Source organism: Physella acuta, unplaced genomic scaffold, assembly GCF_028476545.2.
Source record: "Physella acuta isolate Inbredline_101_S28 unplaced genomic scaffold, ASM2847654v3 ptg000264l, whole genome shotgun sequence".
In the NCBI taxonomy this organism is placed as follows: domain Eukaryota; kingdom Metazoa; phylum Mollusca; class Gastropoda; family Physidae; genus Physella; species Physella acuta.
The window spans coordinates 2,184,239-2,208,253 of record NW_026731783.1 but is presented as its reverse complement, the minus strand read 5'-3'; the positions used below and the strand labels follow the sequence as shown (position 1 = coordinate 2,208,253).

Here is a 24,015-nt window from a genome sequence, read left to right as displayed (position 1 = left end):
CTGTCAGCAGCCTTTCTCTTTATAGTGTTTAGCTGTCATCGGCCTTTCTCTTTATAGTGTTTAGCTGTCATCGGCCTTTCTCTTTATAGTGTTTAGCTGTCATCCGCCTTTCTCGTTATAGTGTTTAGCTGTTATCTGCCATTCTCTTTACTTCTTCATTGTAATTATCTATCATTGACTTTTTCCTTTGCTTCAATCTATTGCGTGTATATAGACCTACCTAACCATCATTACCCTTTTCATTCTGCAACAAGACCAATAAAGGGAGATAATATGGTCCTTTTTTTGGAAAGTATTTTCTAGAGTTACCTGCCATAAATTTCTTTCGTTTTTTTTAGCAGACGAAATTTATTTTTTGAGTTAATGGTGTTATTAAATTTTAAGAGTTGAAAAAAAAAAAGTGGATCGCATGCACTTTTCTCTAGACACAACAAAAATAAATATAATTTGATGGATCTGCTCAATGATTACCATTCTGCAATTTCATCTTAGATTTATTTTATTTATTCTTTACAATATTCCACTTCACATTTATTTTTAACAATATTTCTTCTCATATTTATTCTTACCAATATTTCATCTCATATTTATTCTTACCAGTATTCCTTCTCATATTTATTCTTACCAATATTCCATCTCATATTTATTCTTACCAGTATTCCTTCTCATATTTATTCTTACCAGTATTCCTTCTCATATTTATTCTTACCAATATTCCATCTCAAATTTATTGTTACCAATATTTCATCTCATATTTATTCTTACCAATATATCATCTCATATTTATTCTTACCAATATTTCATCTCACATTTATTCTTATCAATATCTCACTTCACATGTATTCTTTTTTATACTATATCCAAGTCCTAGACCTACTATATTTTAAAACTTCTAATGTGTGACAGCTATTTAAGGTGGTTTTTTTTATTGAATGAGAAAATGATGTTTAATTAAAATGAGTTAGTGTTTGTTTGATCAAAATACCTTTTGGAGAAACGTTTTAAACTTGCATCTGTTAAGGGGAAAAGCCCAAGAGCTCACTGTAATTAGAATAGAATATTTCTAACTTTTTGAACCAGTTCTATCTTTATGTTCCATATATCAAGCTTGTGACAGGGCCACACAATAATTTAAAAATTGTTTGGTTGATAGAGATGGCTGCTCATTCTTAAATAGGCTTGGTTTCCCTTGCCAAATTTTTTCAGCTTGTTATACCAAACTTCCTGGACCTGTAGTTGACTGTTTAAGTGGGGCTCACTTTTTTACTTGCATGAGAAGTTAATGGTATCAGGCTCAATGGTTATTGCTTTTGTTATAGTTTTAATAGAAAATATTGAATCAGTTGTTTTGTTCATAATAATTGAAAGTGACATCAGGTTATAGATTTATAATGGGATGTAATTAGAAACTTAAACTTAAAATAATTAAACATTCTTTAATTATTGGAACTTGTTAGGTAGCCTTGGTTATATAAATTTATAATGTGTTGTAAATAGAAAATTAAACTGAAAGAATTAATCAGACATCACATAGAATCAAGGGAAATAACTGGTAGTGCATAAAGTAACTCAACCTTACTCAAAATGTCACACTAAGGCAAGCAGGATTGAATGTCGGGACTACATTTTACCCGTGGAGTATTGAGTTGTTTTGGTATTTCGTTGACCGGTTTATTGTTTCGCTTTTATTATTACCTGATGTTGGTATTTGGTGTCCGATACGGAGGCCAGTCGGTATCAATACCTAGACCGGTGGGTCTCAATACGGAGGCCGGTGGGTCTCAATACTGAAACCGGTGGGTCTCAATACTGAAACCAGTGGGTCTCAATACTGAAACCGTTGGGTCTCAATACTGAAACCGTTGGGTCTCAATACTGAAACCGGTGGGTCTCAATACTGAAACCGGTGGGTCTCAATACGGAGGCCGGTGGGTCTTAATACGGAGACCAGTGGATCTCCATACTGAGATCCGTGCGTCTTAGGCCTCTGTACATTGTCTATACAGCCCTTGTAGAAATACCCTGAGCTTTGTGGATCACTGTTGGAATAACCCAGTACTTTATTAGTCCCTGTAGTATGTTAATCAACCCCCTGCCATAAGCCCCTACCATAAATCCCTGTACTATGTAGATCAAGCCCTTGTAATATGTTGACCAAGCCCCTGAAATATGTTGACCAAGCCCCTGAAATATGTTGACCAAGCCCCTGAAATATGTTGACCAAGCCCCTGCACTATGTTGACCAAGCCCCTATAATATGTTGACCAAGCCCCGATACTATATTGACCAAGCCCCTGTAATATGTTGACCAAGCCCCTATAATGTGTTGACCAAGCCCCTGTAATATGTTGACCAAGCCCTGTAATTACCCTCATGATCACGGAGCCTGAGAGAGAGACGAGGCATAACCGCCTGTCACGTGAGCGCAATGGTGTGTGCAAGGTACTCAGTTGCTGTTGTAGTACATCACACGATAGGCTAGTGTGTGTGTTGGATGTGTGTTTTGGGTGTGTGGGGGGGGGGGGACTGATCGAAACATATTGCGGTTATGTTCAATATTTTACAATACGACGGTATTGTAAATATAAACATGATTTTTCTTTAACCTTGTTGAATTATACTGGCTGTTTTGGATGAATAATAAAGGGGATTGTAAACAATAGAATTAGCGCTAAATTTGAAGGTTGTTAACAATAGAACCAGCTTTTTTTTAAGGTTGTCAACAATAGAATTGTCACTAACTTTGAAGGTTGTTAACAATAGAACTATTGGTAAGCCTGGAGTTTTTAACAGTAGAACCACAACCTTAAACTTGTTGGTAGCAGCCCTATAGCTATGGGCGTTAACGACTTTATTTATACGGCTAATCGATGATAGCAACCTACATTGTTTCAGCCGTATGTTATTTATATCGCTTGAAAGGTTTTTCTCAACATCTTTTCCTCTTCATCTCTTCTTAAACTTTATAGAATCTTTAAGTATTAAAAATACGAGTACAAAAATATGACATAATCTCTTTCAACATTTTAACATAGTTTTCGAATTTTATGTTGTTGCTATATTTGATTTGGAGTTGGGGTCGGAGGAATTTCCGTCGAACATTACAATTAAGAACGAAGAAGAAGATTTAAGGTTGAAGTGAACCTAAGATTATTATCTTGTGTTGGTTTGTTTATAACTGTATCCGTCCATAAATATTTAAAGACTCTCTAAAGACTGTAAAAGACTGTTCACGTAAAATGAGTTCTTACTTGGCACTAGTAATTTTTAAAAGAGTTGATTTGATTATAACTGTACAAGTCCTATATACGACTATTATCACGTGATATCATCTGACGGAAAACGATTGGAATACAATATTACATTTACTCTAGTTAAATAGAAGCCAACTGAACTCCTCCCCGCCCCCCTTCCAAAGTAAAAACAAGCCACAAAACAAAACGCCACCTTCTGTTGTGTCCGTCTGTTTCCGTACCCTTGTACTGTCTGCTGAATCTCCTGGGTCACTGCTGGAGTTATGACATCCCCGGTCTGACCTGTCACATGATAGACAGCAATGTCGCACCCTAGTTCGCAAAATACCCCGCAACGTTATGCATGTTTAATAAAATTATCAATCCCCTATCTTAACCCGAGAATAGCATTCATCCTCTTTTTCTTTTTTTGTGCCCCAAGACACATGGGGTCAACCACTATTGTCTGCAACCGGCAATTTTCTTGGCAGTCCCCTAAGAAAGTCCTGCCTCTGCCAGCTGCTTCCCCGCTGTACGCCTCCACACCCCCCTTAGCCTTCCCTTCTTGATAGAGTCCTCTAGCTTTTAAAAGGGCTCAGCTTAAAGTACAACACAGGTCTACTGACCTTGACTGAGCACACCAGTGGCTGATACTGTGTGAGCGAACGCAGGGTGTCGCCCCTCATTCCTACTAAGAGATTGTATCAGACTATTTTGATGAGCCTAAATTATTGTCAGTTTCCTGTCACCCCCATCTTAGATGAACGCCCCCCCCCCCCCCCATTGAAGAAATTCCCACAGTCGCTTAAGATCGGTGCAATTCTCCCCCCCCCCCCGCGCTATGTAATACAACCTACGCAGCACTGACGGTGTTTTGTTTGCTTCTCGGTATCATTCACCACTACCTGTGTGTCACCACTATCTGCCTGTATCACCACTATCTGCCTGTATCACCACGATCTGCCTGTATCACCACGATCATCCTTTGTATATACACGATCTTTTTGTGTACATCCACAATCTGCCTGTGTACATCCACGATCTGCCTGTGTACATCCACAATCTGTGTACATCCACGATCTTCCTGTGTACATCCACAATCTGTGTACATCCACGATCTGCCTGTGTACATCCACGATCTGTCTGTGTACATCCACGATTTGCCTGTGTACATCCACAGTCTTCTTGTGTACATCCACAATCTGTGTACATCCACAATCTGCCTGTGTACATCCACAATCTGCCTGTGTACATCCACAATCTGCCTGTGTACATCCACAATCTGCCTGTGTACATCCACAATCATCCTGTGTACATCCACAACCTGCCTGTGTACATCCACAATCTGCCAGTGACCCACAATCTACCTGTGACCCACAATCTGCCTGTGTACATCAACAATCTGCCTGTGTACATCCACAATCTTCGTGTGTACATCCACAATTTGCCTGTGTACATCCACAATCTGCCTGTGTACATCCACAATTTGCCTGTGTACATCCACAATCTGCCTGTGTACATCCACAATCATCCTGTGTACATCCACAACCTGCCTGTGTACATCCACAATCTGCCAGTGACCCACAATCTACCTGTGACCCACAATCTGCCTGTGTACATCAACAATCTGCCTGTGTACATCCACAATCTTCGTGTGCACAACCACAAATTACTTGACAACAATTTTTTCTCCCGCGTTACCGCCTGCGGTAATCAAAATGTCTTGTTCACCCCCCCCCCACTCTCCTCCCCCCTCCCCCCTCCCATCGTCGCCCTCGACGTCTACATTTCCACTGACAGTATTTCAAGTCTTTTAGTTCCTTATAAGATGTGTCACATTTAAGTTGGCATGGGAACCCTTCTGTTGATTGTTTTTTCTTTGAACATACTTTCACACGTTTTAAAATTTTAAGTTTCAATAGAGAACCCGTTTTGTGTTTATTTTTATGTTTTCGCTGTGTTTATAAATATAGTGTGGGGGTAATAGTGTGGGGCTGTTTGTGGTGTCGCTGTAACCCACGACAACCCGCATGTTGCGGGGTCTCAAGTGGGTTGTCTGTCGCAATATAATATATAATAATTTGTGAATTCGACAGAACCAATGCTGCCACTGAAAATATTTGCTTTAAAACACTATCAGTAGGTCGTTAAGGATGATACTACCCCCAGCCTCCTTTCCCCCAACCCCTACCCTACACCCCCCACCCCGTGAAAGCAGCCTCCTCTTAGTTACCTCCCCTAAGTTTAAAATCGCTTCAAACTAAATTATCTGCCCCTAATAGTCGTCACTAAACCCGGCTCTACGATGGTTATGTAAACATTTAGCGTGAACCACAGCTCACCTGACCATGTAGGGGTGGGGTTGTAGGGAGCGCGCTTACAGCTTGTTTTCTAGCGTCTCCCAGAAGAGAATTATATAGATAGATAGATTATACCCACGCACGCACACACACACACACACACACACACATATATATATATATATATATATATATATATATATATATATATATATATATATATATATATATATATATATATATATATATATATATATATATATCCCGTCTGGCGATTAAAAGCTCGTATAACCGAGATTTTCATATCTGAGGTAATAAGAATATATGAATATGCGATCGTTATTAATGCAAAACGTAATGCAGATGTCTTTCCCGGCTGGTTTGTACATGATAAGGGGAAACAAATACACGCCAATAGCCAGCATGTCTAATTGCTTCCCTTTACAACGATAAGCGCTATAGAAAATAAATAAATAAATCACACACCTCCACCTTTTTAAAATAAAAAAAAAAGAGAACGAAAAAAATAAAAAAAGTAAACGATGGTAATAGGATAGTGCCGGTGTTATTATTTCCTGTATAATTGGTTTACTCAGATTAGTTTTTAGTTAAAGTTCTCGAGTTATCCTCAGGGGTACTGGGCTACTCTTCCATCCGCCTTCCTCTCCCCCCCCCCCCCCCACCCTTCCCATCCATATCTGATGGCTACCTGACGCAAGTCGAGGCAGGTAACGTGCGGCCGGGTTGAGTCTTGACCAGACCGTAGCTTCATTTGCCGAAGTCAGAATCTGATGAACTCTACTTCACCTGCCCAACGAACAACCTGGTCCGCAGCGTGTTTTTTCCCCACGTTTTCACACATTGGCAGGGCGTCTTTGCTATGATCGCTGACCCCAACTTGACCCAAAATCTAACACTTCTGACTGGCAATTTGCAAAAAAGCTACCCCCCATTTCGATCCATATTCCCAACACTACTTTTATTTATATATATATTGATGCAGAATTCCCCCCCCCCCTTCCATTTCGATCCATATTCCCAACACTACTTTATATATATTGATGCAGAATCCCCCCTCGGTGTGGTAGTACACCAGGGCTAGACCTTGGGTTGGGCTACGCTTGGCCTTTACGTTGGGGATAGTTCTCGACATGAAGCTGAGGCTGCAGACTAGGGACTAGGCTTAGGCCTTATGGTAGGGATAAAATACGACTAAGTTTTAGGGCGAAAGTGATAGCTAAGGCAGCGTTTCTTCCAGACTTTTATCTCGGGGGGGGGGGCACTAGCAATTTTCGCGTGACTAAAACATCCGGGGGGGGGGGGGCGGACAGTGTTAAAAGTATATATATTCTATATAAATTCCATTTAATTCGCAAAGGTGCCTGGAAGAAACTCCAGGCTCAGGTTAAGTCTAGAGCTGAAATATCGTTATCGGAATCAAACTGTGCTGATTTTACCAACACAAAGTCGAGCCGCTGATTAAACATGGCATCCCTTTTACATATTTTACTTTACAGCCGCCGTCTGTTAACACACGCCGATGTTTCTGGTGTTCTGATGTGAAGAATTCGGTGCGTAAATAGGAATCTATTTTGATACCCTTACAAGCTGTTTAATCGTGTTTTTATAACCAGCTTTATCCTAGGTCATAATGTCTCTCTGTCTGTCTGTCGTTGGGTGGGTGTGGTCAAATTTTGTTACTCTTATCGATTCGTTTCTAATGGAGCGATTTCTTTCTAGATTAGTTCATTTCCGACAACAACGCAAGAGTAGGTAATTTTAAAGCATGTGAGATAATAATATAAAAATTTAAAGGTTATTATATTCTATAACAAAAGGGAGATAATTGGGTAAAAACTATAACTTTATCATTTAGGTGCGCTGGTGTCTACGTTTAAAGGTGGGTTTTTGAAAAAAAAAAAAAAAAAAAAAAAAAAAAAAAAAAAAAAAAAACTGCACTGAATTTATTTGATTGACAGCTGAACATCATTGCTGATAAAATATTGACATCACACCGCTTGTTGTGAGTGCTTGCTAACTGCCTTGTTTTACGGGCGACGCCTTCGTTGACCCTTTTGCCTTCTGCTTCTTCGAGGCGACTCGCCCCAACTAAGTGGACAACTGCACTGTACATGTCAGTAAGAGAAAAATCAACTTGGGTTTACAACGGTAGCCGTACCGGCGTTCTTGTAATCAACTAATTAGAAATTATCCCCACAAATATCATATATGAGAGATAGAAAAAAAGTGTGTGTGTGTTCTATTAACATTTAATCCCTACCGCAGCGAATTTCGTTTCGTATTTTTTTTTCTCCCCTCTACAAAATGAATTTGATTAAATTTTTTAAAAGAACTGGTTATATTATCCCCGTGCTAATGTCTGGCGCCGCGTGTTAATTGCGGCAGCTCATACGAATTTCATCATTCATTACAGGGTATTATCGTGCATTATCCCCCCTCCGGCGGATCCCATTACCGGCCTTTCCGTCATAAGGAACTGCAATTAACTCCACGCCTGTTTGTCTCATTATAATTTTATGGGCCTGAATGAAATTGCAGCGTGAATGCCACCTACAGACGCGGCGGTTCTCGTGATGTTTTTTTTTTATCTGGGTCTGTGGGTGCATCGGGAGTGTGCATTGCAGGTAGACTGGTTTAAAGAAGGTTTTTTTTTCTCTCCATCTCTCGTATGTCTAAAGCAAGGGTCTCCAAACTTTTCAGTCCGAGGGCCATATTAACTATCAAATTTCATTTCGGGGGCCAGTTTCTTCTAGGCATGTCTTTGATTTTTCTGGTCAAAGTTCCTCAGCCATCACCAGCAAACGTTTTTTCCTTGGACAAAAAGATCTCCATGGGCCGGATGAGAGGACTTCGCAGGCCGCATCCGGCCCGCGGTCCGTAGTTCGGAGACCCCTGGTCTAAAGCATGACTGAGATTTCATACGTAAAAATCAACATTTATGATGCATACGAGTAAGAGAAGTAAAGTTCTGTTTTCGAACTTTCGAACGCAGACGGTGATCAGTAATGAAAACATACTGTATAAACTAGGTAGATATATATTAAGTAAAGTACCCTTCGAACCTGATGGTCCATTGGGGCAAGTGAAGTAGAGTTCACCACTTTCTGTGACCTCTGCATATGAGGTCAGCGTCATGCCCACCCGCCTTTACTTTCCCTAACGTGAGATAGGTACCCATCAGAGCTAGGTGGACTCAGTGACGTTCTACTGACCCGGATTCGGACTTGAGACTTAACTCGGGTTAGCATTCAGCGCTCTACCTCTTGGCCACGCCGTCCCATACGACTAAGAGTATTTCCACGAGAGTCTCGGGTGAGATTTGACTCTTCCACTCTTCCAGTGGTTCTAACCTTGTTGAAGGTACCAAACCCCACCTGTTTCTTTTGAACATTCACCGAACCCTTCTTAGTAAATTTTTATCGTTCACACTGACATATTCCCAATACTGTGATTAACAAATACACGTTGAAGGTAAGTAAAGAATATGACACTGTGTTGTGATATTTTTTAATTTAACCAAGCCTTTTGAAGCAAATCCATACTAGAAAAACAAGGCTGAAATCAGAGTCACCGGCCTGTATGGCGCATAACAAGTTGACACGGAATAGTGTACATGTGTTAGAGGAAATCTTTTCCAACATTCAGTTAAGAAAGAAGAAGAAGCATTACATCTATTTTTTGTTACGTCCCTTCCCCTTATTCTAATACCCCCAAACCCATCAGCCCCAAATGTAGACGATTTTACATTAACTTTGCAGTTTAGAAATTGCCCCAAACAAAAAATTCGCTCCGTCTCACAAAAATAATAAGAAAAAATGTCTTTAATTATTCTTAACTGCTAATTCTAAGTAAAAAAATATTTTGTTTTCATTAGCCTGTTTTCGTGTGTGTAAGTTTTGACTGTTCGTGTTTACACGGAGGAATGGGTTTAATTAAAAATAGACTTGGCTTTTCGAGGGTTAATTGATACAATTTGTGCACTTTAGTTAATTACAAGATTTATCTTCCCCTGCCACTGGCAGAAGGCGAACGTTGAAAGTTTTGTGGATTTCCTGTCAGATCAGTCACCGTGATTTAGTTAATTAATTTTAATTAATTTTTATTCGGCTGGTTTTTTTTAGGTTATTTAATTAACAAGTTTTTAAGTATTTATTTTTTGTTGCGTGTGCATAGTAAATTAATTAATTAACTTGTTTTTAATTAATTTTATTGGTCATGATAGTGTAATTGTAATTGATAGCTATACTTTCGTTCCCTTGACGTATGGTTATGGCGAGGTAACGTTTTAGAGATGTAATTTGGTTTGAGTTAACATACTTGATAGTACCTTGCTGATGTCAGTGTACCCCACCAGTGTGAGAACCGCTGATATCAATGAACCTCACTACAGTTGTTTGAGAACCGCTGTTATCAACGTACCTCACTACAGTTGTTTGAGAACCGCTAATATCATTGTACCCCACCACAGTTGTTTTAGAACCGCTAATGCCAGTGTACCCCACCATAGTTGTTTTAGAACCGCTAATGTCAGTATACCCCAACACAGTTGTTTTAGAACCGCTAATGTCAGTATACCCCAACACAGTTGTTTTAGAACCGCTAATGTCAGTATACCCCACCACAGTTGTTTTAGAACCGCTAATGCCAGTGTACACCACCACATTTGTTTTAGAACCGCTAATGCCAGTATACCCCAACACAGTTGTTTTAGAACCGCTAATGTCAGTATACCCCACCACAGTTGTTTTAGAACCGCTAATGCCAGTGTACACCACCACATTTGTTTTAGAACCGCTAATGCCAGTGTACACCACCACCCACCGTTGTTTTAGAACCGCTATTGCCAGTGTACCCCACCACATTTGTTTTAGAACCGCTAATGTCAGTGTACCCCACCAGTTATAGAGCCACTAATGTCAGTGTACCCAACCACAGTTGTTTTAGAACCGCTAATGTCAGTATACCCCACCACAGTTGTTTTAGAACCGCTAATATCATTGTACCCCACCACAGCTGTTTTAGAACCTCTAATATCATTGTACCCCACCACAGTTGTTTTAGAACCGCTAATATCATTGTACCCCACCACAGTTGTTTTAGAACCGCTAATATCATTGTACACCACCACATTTGTTTTAGGACCGCTAATGCCAGTGTACACCACCACCCACCGTTGTTTTAGAACCGCTAATGTCCATGTACCCCATCACAGTTGATTAGAACCGCTAATGCCAGTGTACCCCACCACCGTTGTTTTAGAACCGCTAATGCCAGTGTACCCCACCACCGTTGTTTTAGAACCGCTAATGTCAATGTACCCCACCACAGTTGTTTTAGAACCGCTAATGTCAATGTACCCTACCAGAATTGTTTTAGAACCGCAAATGGAAGTAAGATCGGCTACACTATGTCACGGCGCCTCGCTAAACACATTGAGCAATTTCCTGATTAAAATGCAGTAAAAAAATAAAATAAATTCCCAGCGCTGCAAAGAATTCTTGTCAGCGACACTTGCTTTAAACTGAGACTTGGTGGCAGCTAGCTTTGCATGCTCTTCCATCCTACGCCAGTTCAGATGTTACTTCACACCCATCGTATTGTTATTCTGTAAGGGTTGGGTGTCTGTTTGATATTTACATTAGAAGTATTGTGTTCTTTATTTATTGTTGTTGTGCAATGTTCACTTTTTTTTAGAGCTAGAAACAAAGGTAGGACTATGTGTGGGTGATATAGGATGGGAGGTTGATATAATAGAGTGTGTGGAGGGATGGTGATTGGATATTTGGGATGTGTGGAGAATGAGTGGTGCGATATTAGAATTTGGATGGATGTGTGGATGGAGATTGCGAGGATATATATAGGAGGAGGAGGACATTACCTCCCGGACACCCCCCCCCCCCCTCCACATTTCCCTCCCTCGCGGAGCAATTACCCCTTGCTAATTTTCTAACTACCCCCTATCAATACGATTCTATAAGCTATGGTTCAGAAGTTAGGAACTAGTTTCTGAGCATGACAGCGTCAGCCTTGATCCCACATTAGTTTAAAAAAAAAAACATTTAAAAAATACAACACAGTTAGAGCTAAACGTATTACAGCGACAATCTTAATCCCACTTAAAAAAAAACATTGTAAAAATGATATACAATTAGAGCTAAGCGTTCCCCATTCCACCAACGCTAATGACCTGATTTTGTTTTCTGTTTACCTCGTCCCCATAAACTTTTTCTCGATTTAGCACAGTCTGGAACTTCTTCAGCCCCCCCCCCCTCCCCCCCCCCTCATCTACATCTTCCAATCACTTCATCTACTCTGGGTTATTTATAATTTCCTTCATGCAACTTGTATCCCTGAGTGATTTCTCTAATGTCCAACATACAACCACCATTTTGGTGTACTCCCGCTCGTCAACAAAACGGGGCGCATGCGCAGTAATCTGCGATAGCGGACGATAAAATATTACCGGAAGTATTTCACTTTACCCCTCTGCTTTGGCGCGATTGATTTCTGCTTCAAAAGTATTAAGGTCAAGGATGTAGGATCTTGTCTGTTTAAAAAAAATAAAATCGTCGGCTCTTAAATTTAAGGGCATCAGCGCTGGTTTGGCCGGTAAAGGGTTAAATGCAATTTTGTAATACACACGTTCTGTTTATGACGCATGCGGTCGATGCCTGGTAAACAGGGGCGTAGATGTACGCTGTTTTAGCCAGGGGCGCAGACTTTTACTGTCAGAGTCAGAGACGTAGACGTTTACTGTTTTAGCCAGGGGCGTATATGTACACTGCTTTAGCCAGGGGCGTAGACGTTTTCTGTTTTATTCAGGGACGTATATGTACACCATCTTAGCCAGGGGCGTAGACGTTTACCGTTTTAGTCAGGGGCGTATATGTACAGTTTTATCCACTATCAACATTAACTGAATTTAGTCTTTCTTCAGTTAGCTTAACAATCGAATATCTCATTCAACTTAATAAAACACACAAACTAGATTTATATTAAAACACTTTATTTTCAAGGTTACCTTAAAAGCACATCATTCAAAGTTAACAAAAAAACATATCATTCAGCGTAGTACTCTCTCACACGATTCAACTTAATACAAAACACATCATCAACCTAACTAGATAATCAAACCACGACTTATTTGACTATAATCAAACCAGCTCTTTACCAGAAAACAATTATTACGTTTTTAAGCAGCTGTTTTTACTACTGTTCTGCGAACTTAATTAAAACTTTAATTAAAAATTACATTTTTCTAATCAAATCAATTATATTTATACGGCTTTTTTTCCCTACTGCTTTGTGAGCTAATTAAAATGTGAAAACCTATTAAGAATTATTATTCAAAATTATATCTTATCCAATCCGTTATATTTGGCTGTTTTTAGTAAGCATTAACAATGATATTGGCTGATAAACTTCTTCTTCTTCTTCGTTCTTAATTATTGGTGTTGAAGGGGATCGAGATTTATCTGCCAGTGGGTTTGAACTCGAAACTGTTCGAATGTATCAACCATGAGCTTTTTGCCGACTCGACCACGCCTCCATCACAATGAAGCGTAACGTGTCAACTGGTTATGCGCCATTGAGGCCCTTGACTCCGATTTCAGCCTGCTTTTCTTTTTGGATTTGCTTCCATAGCCTTTGTCCAACCAAGAGCAAACTACAAGGCAGTAGTTGTTTAATTTTGGAGTTGTCTCTCCTAGAAGAGTGGCTGTCCCCAGCTAACGAGCCTCATCTACCCGAGGGTTCGAACCCGAGACTTTTCGGTTTAGCAACCATGAGCTTTACCGACTCGACCACGCCGACCCCTAAACGATTGGACACGTTGAGGCTTCAGCGTGTGAGCGTGTTTGGCGAGGGTGTGTTTAGTGAGAACATATTTTGACACGCCCCCCCCCCCATGCTCGTGCGTCAAATACAGCATTCGGTGACCTTTACCTTGCTAGACCCCCACCCCACCCACTCACCCCCTAGAGTAACATATCAGGAGCCAGGTATGTCGGAGTGCGTGTATACTATCGTGTCTTAGAGTGCTGGGGTGCGGGCGTTCGTTTCCTCGGTCATAGCGTATACTAGTAAGATTTCCCGTAACTGATCGGGACGGGTTGCGTAACACGTTATTAAGATATGCATCCGTGTCTATTTTTATAACCGTTTTAAAATATTTTTTTACTATCATTATTTGCTACGGGATTTGTTTTACAATTAAATAAAGATTGATGTGTGAATTTTTTTTCTTGGATTTTAGGCTTTACTCTTAATAATCTCATTGGTTGGAGGGTTGTTGTAGATGCGAACGTAGATTTAACAGCGGCTTTACGAGGTCGAGTGTCACCCGGTACCGTAGTTCAGCGTTACACCCTGACCCACTCCCTTCAAACAATTTAGCTTTTCGTTTTGGTGTCATTCCTTACCCCAACTATGCTATAACTTTAACCGGGTAAAGATTGTTTTTCCCGTATATTTTGTATATGTTTTCAATTAGGTGTCATCCACTGAATTATTTCACCTGGTGCGGAACACCCCCGCCTTGCGACGCCACTGGGTCTTAAACTTTGTCGTGTTGTTGTACCAAATGCTGGACAGCGCAGGCGTGGAGCGCACGATTACTAATTTGTGGGTAGCCTAACCAGTTGGGCTATTGTCTTTAGCCTGCTACAAAACTAACAGCTCACCCTCAAAAAGTGCGTTCTGTAGCGTGCCTCGAAAATAAACGACTCCCTCTTTCAATGTTAAAATTGACGTGTACTTTTGGAAAACATTCATTACCATTTCCTCCCCCTACCCCACCCCCCACAACACCGAGACGGTAAACAACCAGCACTGCATTTAACTATATCCTCGCCACCTCTGTAATTAACCCCACCCTCAACAGCATGGTATTTACCCCCCCCCCCACCTACATCACCAGCATGGTAGTTACCCCGCTCACCTCACCACCAAATACCCCCCCCCCTTACCAACATGGTAGTTAACCCCTCCCTCTCACCTCACCACTGTAATTAACCCCACCCTCAACAGCATGGTATTTACCCCCCACCTCTATCACCAGCATGGTGTTTATCCCCCACCTCCATCACCAGCATGATAGTTACCCCTCACCCTCACCTCACCACCACTTAAATAACCCCACCCTCATCAGCATAGTATTTACCCCCCTCAACATATACACCATCACCAGCATGTTGATTACCCCCCCCCCCACCTCACCACGACTTAAATACCCCCCCCCCCCCTTACCAACATGTTAGTTATCCCCTTCCCCCAACTCACACAAGCACTACAATGAATCCCCACCTCACGACCACCACGCCACACCCCTCCTCCACCACGCCCCCCCCCCCCCGTCATTTTGAACCCTTCGAACTGTCGCGTCATGTATCTTACCAGCGACAGCGATCGACCCGACAGGGTGCAGCGAGGCGTGGCTGATTGTTCAACTTTTGCCCGGCCAATTTAGTTGTCTGTTAGATTACACGCGGAGATAGTTGTTTTATTAGAGGCAGGGCGGGGGAAGTGGGCGGGCGATGCTGCAGTTCTAATGGACCGAGAGAATTGTGTTGACGTGTCTTGTTCATCATTACATCAGGGGGGGGGGGGCACATCTCTCCCTCATGCTGCCCCACTTTGTTGTGTGTATATATATATATATATATGATAGAGATACAGATATAGATATTGGGATATGGTTTTATTGATATAGATAAATATTTATAGAGGCCCACATGGCCGTTAATATTTATGTGTGTGTAATCTTATAACTGATACCAATTTTATGATGCACAAAAGAATATCATTGCCAAAAGTTAGCTGGCAGCCACAGTTCTTACATTACGTGATACTCATTTTTCCTCCCACCCACGCTTCATCACACACCCTCACTACCCCTCCCCCCCACAGCCCACACCAACACTACAGCCTTCCCCCTTCCACACCCTTACGCCCCACCCCCTCATTATCCCCCTTCTCCACCCCACACCTTCATTACCCCCCACCCCCTCATTACCCCCACACCCCACCCCCTCACTTCCCCCACACCAATGTGTAATGACTACCACATCGAGACACACACGAACGTGAGTATCGACACCCCACGCCGGTCACAGTACTCCAACATCAATCACTGACATAAAGGGCCCTAACCCAGCTCGCCTTGTGACTGTAACTCTTGGAACAGACCTTGACGCAACTCACACTTTAAATTCTTTTTTTTTCTTATACCGCTACATCTTCCATCCTTACGCCTCTAACCATCCTTAACATCGAATACTATCACATTTTTTCCTCTTTTCACTATTTCCGTACCCTTTCGCCCTAGTATTCTAATTTCTCCCTTTTCCATTTCGCCCTATCCCTATCCTACGTTTCTCTAATCCCATACTTTTATGTTCACTCCTCCACTACTATGTAGCTTTCCTCTTCTCCCTATCCTACTTCTCCCTGTCCCTATCCCACTTCTCCATATCCCTCTCCTACTTCTCACTGTCCCTATCCCACTTCTCCCTATCCCTATCCTACTTGTCCCTATTCTACTTCTCCCTGTCCCTATCCCACTTCTCCCTATCCCTATCCTACTTGTCCCTATCATACTTCTCCCTATCCCTATCCTACTTCTCCCTGTCCCTATCCCACTTCTCCATATCCCTCTCCTACTTCTCACTGTCCCTATCCCACTTCTCCCTATCCCTATCCTACTTGTCCCTATCCTACTTCTCCCTGTCCCTATCCTACTTTTCCCTAATCCCACACTTTCAGTCCACTCCTGCACTACTATATAGCTTTCCCCTTCATTTTATCAACAAACCCTCTCCCCCCCCCCCCGTCCCCACTACCCTACTCTCCACCCTCTCCTCACCGTGTCCCGTGCCCCCTACATGTCACCCGACGAACGACTAAGGTTTCCTAATGTCACTGACCATCAGGGGACAGTAACTCTAACCACCACTTCCAACTCCTACACGTCTCCCTTGATTTCTCTGCGTAGAGTAGTCGGTCCTGATTAAATGAACTGTTTGAAAAAAAAAGCTTTCGCAAGTTCAATGAAACAGCATCAGCCTGTTTTATGGGCACACAATAAAACGTATGGATGGTGTGTTTTTTTGAGTCTAACTCAGTGGTTCTTAACCTTAGTTCGTTCGAACCCCAGGGGTTCTGCGAGTCAGTCTCAAGGGTTCGTCGGTGGTCAAGACACACACACACACCGACTCATATAATTGACGATCGGATTTAGTCAGTGCGGATGTTATAACTATAAGGAAGGGTTCGGTGAAAGCGCATACGAAACTGATGGGGTTCGGTACCTCCAAAAAGGTTAAGAACCACTAATCTACCGAAATGTATTTTGTTAGGTTTTACCTTATTGTTGGCCAACGAAAACCTGAAACCTCCGATGTTTTTTTTTTTTACAAGGGTTCTAAAACTCAAGTCTTATGACCCACAGGGCATGCGCTGGCCTCAACCTGGGAAACACAACAAAGTTGTTAATCAACATAGAGAAACTATGTTGGTGATAATAACTATGCTGAGGTGGTCTGTGTGTGTGTGGGGGGGTGGTGGGGGGGGGAAGAAAAGGAGGGGGAGAAAGGTTGATACATCTAGAACCTACAGTAAACACTGAAGAAAAGCACGGTCAACCAAATGGAACTAGATAGCCTACCCAACCCAAACATAAAAAAAAAAATTAAGAAAGAAACACAAAAAACAACAAAAACCCAAGCAAACAATAAAGTCAATTATTTTATTAACGCCAGCCTGTGTGATACACACCTTTCGGTCTCCCTAATACAATCATGTCCTAGTTAACCTTGAGAACACGAGCCGTTAATTAAGTCGTGATTGGCCTTAATTTACCCCCGTATTATTCTAGCTCTGACTTAACAGATTAGCCGGCGCCCCGACCGTCCCGTGTGGTAATGGATGAATAAACGTTACCGCCTTAATCCGCGGCCTCTGACGTATCTAAAGCGTTTATCTTTTATTAAGACATAAAAAAGGGATTAATTTTTGTCTGCCCTGTGATCTCCCAAGATAAGAGGCCCATGCTAATCGTTATCTGAACCCTAATCTTTTGGTTTATAAGCAGGGATACCCGTGTTCAACCCCCCCCCCCCCCCTTCTCTCCCCCTCCCCCTACATCTTTACAATTAATTTTAGCTTTTATTAAGCGAGATTAGTTATACTTTTAAATTATTATGCATGAGTTCGAAAGGAGTGTTTGTTTTTTGAGCATACTTGGAGTAAGCTTTGTATGTGGTTTGTTTGGTTTGTTGGTGATAGCGTGTTTTGGTGGTAATGTCTTGGTGGTAATGTCTTGGTCTGTTGTTGATGGCGTGGTTTGGTGGTAATGTCTTGGTCTGTTGTTGATGGCGTGGTTTGGTGGTAATGTTTTGGTGGTAATGCCTTGGTGGTAATGTCTTGGTCTGTTGGTGATTGCGTGATTTAAAGATAATGTCTTGGGCTCTTAGTGATGGAGTTGATTGATGGTAATGTTGGTGATGGCGTAATTTGGTGGTGATGTCTAAGAATATTTTTGAATTAGTGGTTTTCTTGTCAGTTGTTACTGGCGTGGTGTGTTTAGTCTGTTGTTGTGGTTTGGTGGTAAAGTCCTGTTTTGTTGGTGGTGCTTTGTTTATTGGTGATGTGGTTGTTATCTTGTATACTGATGCTTTAGTTATCAAGCGTGTTAATGATGTGGTTATAATCTAGTGTGTTGTAGATGTGTATTATTGAATGACCTCGTTATCCAACACACATGTGCTCGCCATTTTTACTTTACACCCTACACACAAGCTTTCTACACACTAAACCTACCATACAACTGTCCCGATTCGCACGGCAGGTTTTTATTGTCTTTATATCGACGCCATTGATCTCATAATCTGCTTGTGTTTGTCTTCAAGTCACCTACACTTTTTTGTATAAGCCACGCTATCTGACCACATTTAATATATTTCGCAATAGTCTGTTGTTCTATTCGACTTTTGTCATATACAGATATTTATGGCAAGGTGTTACCAGTGATCTTTGAGTTTAATGTTAGTATAAGGTCTTTGATAAGAATCGTCAATACCTAACTAGTTAGTACTTTCTTCTTCTTTCTTCCTCTATTGAATCGACAATAACTAAGTGAATGAGTGAGTACTTTCTTCTATTGAATCGTCAACAACTAACTAAATTAGTTAGTACTTTCTTCTCCTTTCTTCTTCTATTGAATCATCAATAACTAACTAAATTAGTTAGTACTTTCTTCTTCTTTCTTCTTCTATTGAAGCGACAATACCTAACTAAATTAGTTAGTACTTTCTTCTTCTTTCTTCTATTGAATCGACAATAGCTAACTAAATGACTGAGTCGTTTCTTCTTTCTTCTTCTATTGAATCTACAATAACTAACTAAATGACTGAGTAGTTTCTTCTTCTTTCTTCTTCTATTGAATCGACAATAGCTAACTGAATGACTGAGTAGTTTCTTCTTCTTTCTTCTTCTATTGAATCGACAATAGCTAACTGAATGACTGAGTAGTTTCTTCTTCTTTCTTCTTCTATTGAATCGACAATAGCTAACTAAATGACTCAGTAGTTTCTTCTTCTATAGAATCGAGAATAACTAACTTAATGAGTGAGTGAGTAGTTTCTTCTACCTACTTCATTCCACTGATCTTCCTGATTGTATCACACCATTCTAGTTTTTCACATCCAACCTACCTCGCCTAGTGTCAACCTCGTCTATTATCTGTCGTTGTCTTCCTGGCTTTTCTTATGCCTGCTTTCTTTTTTTTTCCGTTTGTGCAAGCATTGTTCCTTGTTAGACAGTTTTTGCGTCAGTAGTGTATTTTTAACAAAATCTCACTGATTTTTCTCGCAAAGTTTCTTTCAGGCGGGGGGGGGGGGGGGGGGGGGGGGTAAGATCGTCTACCCTCACCTCCACCCCAGCGAACTAAATAGAACTAGAACTTATATAGAAAATACATACTTTTATCACTGTCCGCCCCTCGGAAAATTTCAAGTGCCCCCCCCCCTTCCTCCGCGGAAAAAAAAATCTGAAAGAAACCCTGCTCGCAGAATATCACATTGTCCAGCGGTACTAGAGGGATGCCGTAAATACCAGCAAGGCAAACATATTTCTTCGGTTGTTAGTAAAAAATACAACAAAAAACAAAGACAAAAACTCAAGAGCATGGGATATATTTAGGAGTAGTTTCCCTTTAATGATCTGTTTTCAAAGGCTCTGCGACTTGAGAAAAAATCAGTGCTAGCACATCCACTCGACCCCCTTCAAGATGCTCCCTCTCGACCCCTTCCCAGATGGTCCCACTCGACCCCTTTCAAGATGGTCTCATTTGATCAATTAGCAGCGCAATTAGCAACGAGGATCTGTTTTGAGAGTCGCATAGAGCCGAGGCATTAATTATTTTTATGGAATATGTTTGGTCTGAATTCTTGGGATGATTCCTGTTTGTCAGGGGGACGGTTGTCACATATATTAGGGTCATGTTTCAAGGGTGTGTTAATGGGGGAATGATATGCGGATATGATGCAGGAATGATAGACTGATATGATGCAGGAATGATAGACTGATATGATGCAGGAATGATTGACTGATATGATGCAGGAATGATTGACTAATATGATGCAGGAATGATTGACTAATATGATGCAGGAATGATAGACTGATATGATGCAGGAATGATACACTGATATGATGCCAGTGGCGTAGGCAGGGGGAAGGTTAGGGGGGGGGGTTAGGGGGGTCATAACACCCTCGATAGTCCCCTCGGTATATATATAAAAAGTATGAGGGGGGTGCAAATCGAAAGTTTGAAGGGGAGGGGGTGCAAATCGAAAGTTTGGGGGGGGGGTGCAAATCGAAAGTTTGTCCCCGGGTAAAAATTGGAACCCCCACCCCCCTTGAGACGATCCTGGCTACGCCACTGTATGATGCAGGAATGATAGACTGATATGATGCAGGAATGATATGCTGATATTATACAGGAATGATAGGCTAGATCTGATACAGGAATGATAGGCTAGATCTAATACAGGAATGATAGGCTAGATATGATATAGGCATGATAGGCTAGATATGATACATGAATGATATGTTAGATATGATGCAGGAGTGATAGTCTAGATCTGATACAGGAATGATAGGCTAGATCTAATACAGGAATGATAGGCTAGATATGATACAGGCATGATAGGCTAGATATGATACATGAATGATATGTTAGATATGATGCAGGAGTGATAGTCTAGATCTGATACAGGAATATGTTTGAAATGATGCAAGAATTATAGGCTAGATATGATTCTAGCATGAAAGGATATTATTATATGATAAAAGGATGGTAGGTTGGATCTGATATAGAAATGACAAGATATGATACAGGAATGATAGGCCAGTTATGATACAGGAATGATAGGCCAGTTATGATACAGGAATGATAGGCCAGTTATGATACAGGAATGATATGCCAGTTATGATACTGGAATGAAAAAATATAATTATATGATGCAAGGATGATAGGCTAGATTGCACGCAGGAATAGCTAAACCGACAGGTGCTAGACCAGAGAAGCGCACATTAAACTTAAACCTCAGGTAGAACAGCCATTGCTAAATAGATCCTTAACAAACTACATTACGTTTTAATGATAAACATATGTATTGAATTTATACTGAACATAAATTAAAAGAAAAAAAATAAGAATGTGCTGCAACATCACAAATTAATATAGAATTAGTTTTAAAAGCAAGACAACTCATACGGAGAAAACACCAGAATCGCTAAGGATTGCACAACCCATATGTAGAAACCACTTAGTAAAAAAAAAAAATCTCTCTCAGAAATACATTGCGCACCATTAAAAAGAAAATGTTCAAATGTCAAAATGACCTGCACCGTCACAAGTATTTGAAAACACATAACCGTTAGATATATTATGAAATGTATACGACATTATCTAACTTTAATAAATGCTAACTGTAAATCACACGTTCTTTTATTCCTTTATTTCAAATGATAGAAAAAAAAAGTCGTGAGAAAAATAATGGCTATCAAGGAATTCGAACAGGATTTATACAAGAGCGATGCTCAGCTGTATCCGGTACCGTTTCCTGACCCGTGTCAGGTTGCCAGGTGCTCGATCAGTGTAGAGCCTAACGTCTGCGGGTCAAGGGTCAACTAGTCACGTGGTGTCGGGTTATATTAAGCTCCTGGTTAGATCACGCATTTATCGTTATACTAAGCTCCTTGTTAGATCACACATTTTTCGATATACTAACTTCCTGATTAGATCACAAACCTTTTATATTTCTTGCTGTTCCATTATTTCTATTTTGGCTTTCACACTAGGCTAGTATATATCCTGACAATTGGCCCAATGCTATATTCTAACCACTGCCTCGATTTCTAACTTCTGGCATTAACCCTGACTTCAGGATTGTATATTACTGACCATTGGTCCAATGTAATATTCTGACAAGTGATTGGACTTAACTTCTGACAATGACCCTGACTTCAGGATTGTATATTACTGACCATTGGTCAAATGTTATATTCTGACAAGTGATTGGACTTAACTTCTGACAATGACCCTGACTATAGGATTGTATATTACTGACCATTGATCCAATGTTATATTCTGACCAGTGATTGGACTTAACTTCTGACCACGACACTGACTTGTGGATTGTATATTACTGACCATTGATCCAATGTTATATTCTGACCAGTGATTGGACTTAACTTCTGACCACGACACTGACTTGTGGATTGTATATTACTGACCATTGATCCAATGTTATATTCTGACCAGTGATTGGACTTAACTTCTGACCACGACACTGACTTGTGGATTGTATATTACTGACCATTGATCCAATGTTATATTCTGACCAGTGATTGGACTTAACTTCTGACCACGACACTGACTTGTGGATTGTATATTACTGACCATTGATCCAATGTTATATTCTGACCAGTGATTGGACTTAACTTCTGACCACGACACTGACTTGTGGATTGTATATTACTGACCATTGATCCAATGTTATATTCTGACCAGTGATTGGACTTAACTTCTGACCACGACACTGACTTGTGGATTGTATATTACTGACCATTGATCCAATGTTATATTCTGACCAGTGATTGGACTTTACTTCTGACAATGACCCTGACTATATGATTGTATATTACTGACCATTGGTCTAATCCATTGGTCCTAATGGTGACCCTGAAATAACCTAGATGATCGATTGATTTGACCGTGTTAAACCACTCACCAACATATATCGCCTAATAATTTCTCTGTGAACTTTGCTTCTTCTCTGTTTACCTGCCTAGTTCATACAGTTTGTTTTGATGGTAACTATTTTATCATTTCTGATCACATTAATAAAAGCTAAGCAATAACTTGAAGCCCTCGAGTAGAAATATTGTTATCTACTATACCCGCAAGGTTGTGAATACCTACATTTAAAAATGTTACATGCCATTTACTATTCCATTTGATTGTACTATTTATCATTCCCTTAATCGAGCTTTCCCCCATTCCCTGTTACCCGCTATTAATCATTCATTTTGTTGTACAATCCGCTTTTGCCTTTCTATTTACCATTCCCTTTTGCCGTGCTATTTACCATTCCCTTTTGCCTTCCTATTTACCATTCCCTTTGGCCGCGCTTGTTACCGACGACCTATGAATACGAAACTGTGCTAATATTAAAGCACAACCCCAAGTCCCGATAGCCGATGAACAAAACAGCGTTTAAATTATCCATCTCGTTTGGTCAGGGTAGATCTTAATCTACCAAACAAGCGTTTACCGAGCCGTTTGACGAATAATTAATTAGCGCGCGAGATTTCACGAGATGAATAATTGACACCACCACCCAGTCCTCTCTTCCCCCCACCCCCCTTTTTCTTTGATGGGCTGTTCATTGCGTACGCACGGCAACACAAATCACCGATGCTTGACTGGGACGCGGTTACCTCCCCTTAGCTCGCGAGTTACCGTCCTTGGTTTCGCTCGTGTTGATGGAGATTCAGAACAATATTTACAAATTGTTCACCGTTATGTCGTGGCATTCCCTTCCTCCTCCCCCCCTCACCCACTCCAATCTTTTCCACTAGAATTCCTCGTCTGTTTATTAGCACTCACCAGCGCACGTGTGCCGGCCGCGCTCAGACGGCTCACGGTGTGGTGGAGGCCCCAGAGCCTGGGTGACGTGACCTTCTGGCTGACGGTTATTATCTCATAGGGTCCAGGTGGTTATCAACTTACCTCGCGTGACCTACATCTCTTGTAGAGTGTAGCCGACGGTGTTAGATTGACCTCTGTGGGTAGGGGGTGTAGGCCTTACAGCGTGTCCCTTTCACTTACTACTTACTTGTGACAGCCACTTATATATATATATATTTATATATATATATATATATATATATATATATAT

The 24,015-nt window shown here is 40.9% G+C and overlaps 1 protein-coding gene across 1 annotated transcript in view; it reads left to right on the top strand.

The window, feature by feature from the left end:
* LOC131939031 (arginine--tRNA ligase, cytoplasmic) overlaps positions 1-24,015 on the top strand; it is a 183,873-nt gene that overhangs the window by 9,334 nt on the left and 150,524 nt on the right. The gene's annotated exons all lie outside the window — the stretch shown is intronic.